Genomic DNA, 7288 nt, shown 5'->3' with positions numbered 1-7288 from the left:
GTGTGTGTGTGTGTGTGTGTGTGTGTGTGTGTGTGTGTGTGTGTGTGTGTGTGGTGGGCGGGGTGGAGAGGGGGGAAGGGAGGGTTTGAGAAGGAGTGGAGAAGGGAAGATGAACACATGCCCTTTAAGAAATGGGGGTGGTCTCATGGTGCCCCAGGGACCAGTAACATTAACCCCACCAACTTCCCACCAACTTACAAATCACTGCATCCCATTTTCTTTCCTTCATGCATCTCACTATCATTAGTATCAATATTATTATTATTGATTTTTTTAATGAGCACATGATGACACTTTCAATTCATTTATTTTCCCGACTTAAATGATCTCTGTGTTGATACAGAGTAGGAGGAATGATCAGCCCCAAACCTGCAAAAGAAAATCCTCCAGTTCCCTTGCTCCCACCCCCAGAAATCATGCCAACACTTTGTAACACAAAGATGATGCTTCTGCTTCTCCCAAGCTTTTTGATCCTCTCCCAAGACTGAGAGACAGCAATAACCAAGGAAGGGGCATTTCGAAAGACATTTTGTTTCTGGACAGACATCCATATTCAGGATTCCCTCCATTTCCTGACCTCCTTCTTACTTTTCTTGGGGAGAGGATTGACAATGACTATGTGTTAACTAATGGGTGCCAATCGACATCCTGAGCTCAGAAGTCAAAGGACTGTTTCCTATTCCATCCACAAAGGGACTTTAGAGCTTGAAATTGGACTAGATTTCCTAACTTACTTTCTAGATTCTTTCTTATTGGCTAACTTGCCTAAATAGAACTCTCCCCTCTCACTCCTCCCTCCTTCCCTTCCCCTTGTTCTCTCTCCTTCCTCTCCTATTCCCCTCTCCTTTTCTTTCTCACCCCATTCTTCCCCTTCTCTTGCTCTTCCCCTCCTTTTCCCTCTTCTCACCTCTTTCCTTCTTGACTTTCCCCTACCCTAAATCCTCCTCTCTCCTTTCCCTCCTCTATTCAGAGTTCTCTTCCTCCCCTCCTCACCTCTCTATGTACCAAGCAAATTATTAGTTTCCAAGTGTTAATGGGCGCAACACAAGCAAAAGATATAGGCCCTGCTCTCAAGAAACTAAAAATATAACTAGAAAAACCCAAATCGTATTATCAGTAAAAATCAATGATTATTGATAAAAGAACAAATGCACAATCTAGGTTACATAGATTAGTATAGGAGGATGCAAAGTTAACGGCCTGAGTGATGGAGTTGGGGTAAACCAAGAGATTGGCTTCATTCAAAGTATAGGATCAATAAGGAATTTGATTGGGAAAGAGTCACCAAGTAGTATAAAGTAGGGTAACAACTCATGAAGGGACTTCCCCAGTTTCCTGGAGCCTCGATTTAGGGGTGGAAAAGTAGGGATCCTCAGTGCTAGTCAACTAGTCCACTAATCTACCCAGCAGCTTTTCCATTCTGTGTCACAGTATCACTTACCTAATAAATAAAAAAAATGAATAAGCTGGTATTAATAAAAAATATTTGGCAGAGCTCAAATGAGACGCTTTAGAGGAATAAGTCTAAATATGAACCATAGTCAACATTTTTAAAGCAAAAAAACCCCAACAACTCCAATCCCATAGGACCATTGAGTTAGAATGGCAAGGAATTTTATAGGTTATTGATTCCAATTTCATTTTTCAGATGAGGAAATTGAGATATAAAGAGTTTAAGTGACTTGACTAGATCACACAATTAGTAAAAATCTGAGGCAGGATTTGAAACTAGATATTTCTGACTTCAAGTCCAATAGTGTAACTACCACAACACACAACAACCTTTTGGATGACTCTGACTCTTTCAAGTTTTTCCAATTATTCTCAACCCAATTATACTCTAATCACTAAGTTGTTTGCTATCTGTAAGGCACTGTACTGGGCTCAGGAGAGGTACTGACAATCCACTGAGCCTCAGGAACTAACCTGAACAATACTGACTCAGACATTTCCCCATTTGGTCACTGGAACCAAAATGGCACCACATGGTTGTGTTATAGACACGCTGGTCAGAGACATAATGTAGCATCACACGGCTTAGTCACAGACATGGTATTGAATGGTGGCATCCATTGTTCAGGTGGGATTGTCACACAGCCTAGGTAAATTTCCACATTGTACCACTGGACAGAATTTACAAGCAGGTAATTGCAGCTCACCTTCCTCCCAGGAGAAAAGTCTAAGAAGACCCAGAAGGCCTTTGAATTAGTTGAATCCTTGATATTCAAATTCAACTCTACCATGGAGCTTTGAATATGAACCTAAAGTATGATATCATTGGGATAGGTATGAGGATATGGTAACTCACCAGGATAACTCAGAAGATGAGTTGGAATCTAGATCAGTGACCAGAGGTGTTTCTGTCCCTCTAGGGGTGGAAAAAACAGAGCTCAGCTCAATTTTGTGTGGTCCTGGTTAACCTACTCAGTTTTTTTTTCCTATAAATGCATCTATAGCAGTCAAACTCTAAATGGTCTTGGGAGATAGGGGATCATCACATTAGAAGCATCTGTCCATTAAAAATGGAAGCTTATTGGTTTGAGAGACAGTTAGCTTGTGAGACACTGGTCAAGAGAATCAAAGTGTGTCAGTCTAATTACCAGTTTTGTTTATAATGGATACTAATGACATGGAGTTTTGATTGACTCTGATTGGTGGTGCAAAGTCAAGGAAAACAGAAGTCCCATCCAGACACCAGCTGGAGAAAGCAGAGAGGAAGTAATTAAGAATGAGAAGATAAATATCCCCATCAACTAAAAATGGGGACTGATTGTTGGGCCAGTGCAGTCATGCAGCAAGGTTACCTGATCTGTGTTTTAAATGTCTTCTGATATGTTGTCTTTGTGTGTAACCCAAACTTTAGAAGACTAGGGGACATTTCTAGGAAAGTTTCTTAAAACCATCTCTGACCAGGTACTAAGATTCTAAGAAACTAAGATTCGTAATGTGTTAGTCTCCACCTGCCATCCTAGGTTCCCCTTTTTGACATGTAGGAAAATAACCATAAAGTCAGGTTTCTTCATGCCTTTGGTTCCCAAATCAAAGTCAGATTTCTTCTCTCATTCTTTTCCCCGAAGATAATGCATCAAGTTTGTTTGTTGAGGTAACATTTTGGGGATGGGGAAAGCATTTAACCATGCATACTAGAGGGTTTACACAGAGCTGAATTTAGGAACTAACCCTGAGCCTCTCTTTGGGAAAGTCCATTTGGGCAGTACTGAAGGTGACTTCTCCATTCAAGACTTAAAACCAGGAGGGACCTTAGAGGCCCTTCATTTTATAGATGAGGAAACTGACAGCTATGAAAGTCAAATGATTTGCCCAAGGCCACTCAGAAGGTAAATGACAGAAGAGATTCAATACTAGACCCTCCATCTCTAGAACTATTTCTCTTTTCTTTGTACCATACACAAAGACTTGTAGTCCAAAGTGTTATAAAGGGTCTCTTCAAATGTCCCAGCCCCAAATGATCCTCTGATCTGGAAAAGAAACATTTTGTTCTTCAGTGTGATGAGGAATCTGGAACATGTGAGTTTCATGATGCTTGATGGTAACCCTGATTTTAAAGTTCGACAACCTCAAAGTAGCCGAGAACAAAAATGCATCCTGGGTTTTGTTCAGCCTTAAATGTTTGAAAGCTAGTTGGCAAGATTGTTTGCCAGCCTTTTTTTTAATGGCCCAACTTCAACCTTACCCTTTGTGGAAAAGGACTGGGGAGAAGGATGTTTGATTTGAGTCTTGTGCATACAATGTGGTCAACATTGATCCCCAGAGGTCTAAATATAGAGTCAGGAACTATATCTTTCAACTTTTAATATGCCAAAGGAGCCTAGAACACAGAATTTTAGAACTGGAATGGACCTTAGCAATCACTTTGTCTAGTGAAGTTCCATATTAGTGAAAAAAATGACATCTGCCTCTTTTCTATTCCAGTGCATTCACAGATGCCCTCCTAGGTTGTGGAAGAACTAACCTAAACAATGGTGACTCAGACATTTCCCCAGTCATATGCCTTATTGATAATAACAGCTGACATTTATATAATGCATTGAAGCTTGTAAACCACTGTAGATGTGCATTATTGTGGTTGATCCACGAGGTAAGCACTTTAGGTATTATTATCCCCATTTTACAGATGAGAAAACTGAGACTCAGAAAAGTTAAATGATTGGTTCATGGTCATCCAGTGTTGGAGGTAGAATCTGAACACAGGTTTCTCCTATCTTGACGTACACAACCTTTTCACTATGCCATATTGCACCTCAGACATATTAAGAAACCAGGCCCCAGAGGTTGTTACTTTCCTAATGGTATATAACTGTTTAGGGGCAGAGACTGGCCTAGAATGCAAGTCTCCAAACTCTTCCTACTATAACATGCCTTTCTCTTCAAGCAGTCTCCCCTTATTTATTAGGCTAAGGAAGAAATGGGCTGGGGTGAAGGGGATATTTCCAATCCCAGTCTTAGTCAAAGTATCCCCTACATCTTAAATAACACAAATTATGCCTCCGTAAAAGCAAAAAAGACATTTTCTCCCTCTTTCCAGTTGCCTAAGGATCCTTGCCTTTCTCCCTTGGGAGAGCCATTGATGAGAGCAACTAGGGCAAGGGCTCACTGGGTATCTTAAGTTTAGCATTGCAATGGGTAGGTCCTGAGGCTATGATCCTCCAGTGTGAAAGGAAGGCACAGGAATTCTTTAAAGGCATGGGTTCCCAACTCTGGTTCCATGTGGATGAAGCCTTGATGAAGCCTATTCTTTTCATTTAAATGAATGCCCTAAGCCAGGGGTGGGGAATCTAGGACCTCAAGTGGGGCCACATGTGGCCTCAAGGCCGCAGGTTCCCCACCCCTGTCCTAAGCATACCTTTCTAGATGCCAGGCTTTCCCTGATGCCAATCAAGGGATAAACTCAGAACGGAATTCAAATGATAAAGCTCTGCTTTCTGGAGGGCTGAGGAGAGAATGATGCCATTTGAAGGCAACATCGAACCGTTTATTCTGTGTTTATTTTCCACTTCACCACAGACATTCTTGTTTCTAACTGAATGGGGTTGGGAGTGGGGAAAGGGAGAAATACTGCTCTTCAGCCTCGAAGGAGAGAAACAAATATGGTAGCTACAGTGTTTCCTTTAGTTTCACATTTTCTTCCTGTTTAGGCTTGGATGTGGACATCAAGTTGCCTTTTGCTAGACAATGTGCATCTCTTTCCCTCTGGGGCCGATCCTTTGGGAACCATGCTGAGCTAACACTGACAACAGATATAGTGAATTTAGTGAAGGGGGCAATCGATTTGGGAAACTGAGCATTATTGTGGGCAGCAGATATTTGCTTCATTTGGTCCACTCTGATTTCTCTCAGAGATAAACAAACTCCCAGGACTCCCAACTTTTTTTTTCTTTTAGGTGTAATGTGATTGTAGTGTGACTCTGTATAACGTGTGTACTACTTTGATTCCTGTGTCTTATTAAGAGGCTTTTCCCTGCTCAGCCTCACACTCAGTCTCCTAAATGTGTCATGTTTCCAACATTGTTGTGGCTCACAACCTGAAGGGTGGTATGACAATTTTGATCTCCCTGAATAAGTATTGTGACTTCACAGTATTTAAGTATTTGGAAGCAGGGTTGGGTGACATCTTCTGATACTTCCAAGGGGAGATCTCTGGTTCTACTTCTTCCCAGAGAATCAGCACCTTATTAAAAAATTTCCAGGAAAATCCAGTTTGGAACAAACTGACACCTGTGTTCGATGCTTAGCAGCACAGAATTTAGAATGTTTGCCTCTCCTAGTGGCTCTCTCGGGGTTGTAACTAAGAATTTTCAGACTGTGGGCTGGTACATCAGCTTTGCAAGACAACTAGCCCAAAGCTACCTTTAGTTGAGGGAACGAAGGGTTGGAGAGGAATGGGATGGGACAGGGGAGGAGTTTAGCTGAGGGGCTACAAGTACTATCAGCACCTTCTAAATTCAGTGTTTCAAAAATTCTGTACCCTGGGATAAAGTTCCAGTCACACCACCCTAGTTATGACTCTGAGTTTTCTTTATAGCTAAAGAAGTCAAGCTGTTTACTAAATAGGCTGGCCTAAGAGTACTTTCCAAGGAGAATCCAATCTTTTCTCCTTGCCTTTTTTTTCTTTGAAACTACCTACAGGAGCTGTCACTTTTAGAAAATGAAGCCTGCATATTGTCACAGGGGGAAAGAGAGAGAGAGAGAGAGAGAGAGAGAGAGAGAGAGAGAGAGAGAGAGAACTCTTTGTATTTGGAACACTGTGGCTTCATAGTACCTCCTTGGAACCCCTGCACACTTAAGAGACTGTGTTACAACTACCCCCACACTATTGTTAGTATCTTGTCTTGTGGTTGGTTAGCAGTGTTGACTACCTACCTAGCTAATATTTTGTCTGCAATTTAGAAAGTGTTTAAATGAATAAAAGTCTTTAGAAAGAATTTGTCCTCTTTGATTCTTTTTAAACTAAAGAACTTCAGCTACAAAACTGAAATCCATTGGGATAAAGTGGTGGGATGGGTATGTGTTTTTATGTGTGCTGTATATGTGTATGTATATGAATATAAACGGATATGTCAAACAGCCATTGAGGGAAGAGGTGTTCCTGAAACTTGTGTTGGCAATAGTAGTTCTGTATGCATTCTTTCTTGTTTATGGGGTGCAGATCCCTTCACACAGAAAGGAACAAAGCCCCAGGGAAACTACTGAAATTTCTCAGTGGTATAGTAGGAAGCAGTTAGCAGACTTTAGGTTCAGGATGCTTGATCCTTCTGCTGTACTGGAGTGAGTCAATCTGAACCCAGGAGCCTGAGATTACAAGGCTTTCAGAAGAAATGCTCAGTTCAGAATAGAACCTCACTGGACTCAAAGAACATAGAAACTTCAGTTGTCTTAGTAGCATAAACTGGCCTTAGTTTGCTTCAAGAGGCATTGAGATGTAAGGTCATCATGTGTATAGAGGGCCATCATGCACATGGCCCTGTCCTGGGCACTCTTACAGAGTTGAGTAAACAGAATCTGAGGGGTATAATGAAAAACAAAACAAAAAAGTATCCCTAGAAGCACTTTAAAGCTTGCAAAGGGCTTTCTCCATATCATCTCATTTGGGCCTCGTAGCAACAAGGTAAAGTGTTGTTATTAATGACTGTGGTTGTTATTACCATCTCTAATTTGAAGGTACATAAACTGAGGGTGAGAGAAGTGAAATAATTAGTTTGAGGTCACAGAGCTAGCAAGTATTAGAGGCAAAAGATGAGCCCAGTCCAGCAGAGTGAACCTGTCAGGA

This window comes from Petaurus breviceps, unplaced genomic scaffold, assembly GCF_028583685.1.
Source record: "Petaurus breviceps papuanus isolate PSGF00001 unplaced genomic scaffold, PetGlider_PUasm1.0 189, whole genome shotgun sequence".
NCBI lineage: Eukaryota > Metazoa > Chordata > Mammalia > Diprotodontia > Petauridae > Petaurus > Petaurus breviceps.
The sequence above is the reverse complement of the archived record's forward strand: the minus strand, read 5'-3'. Positions refer to the sequence as shown.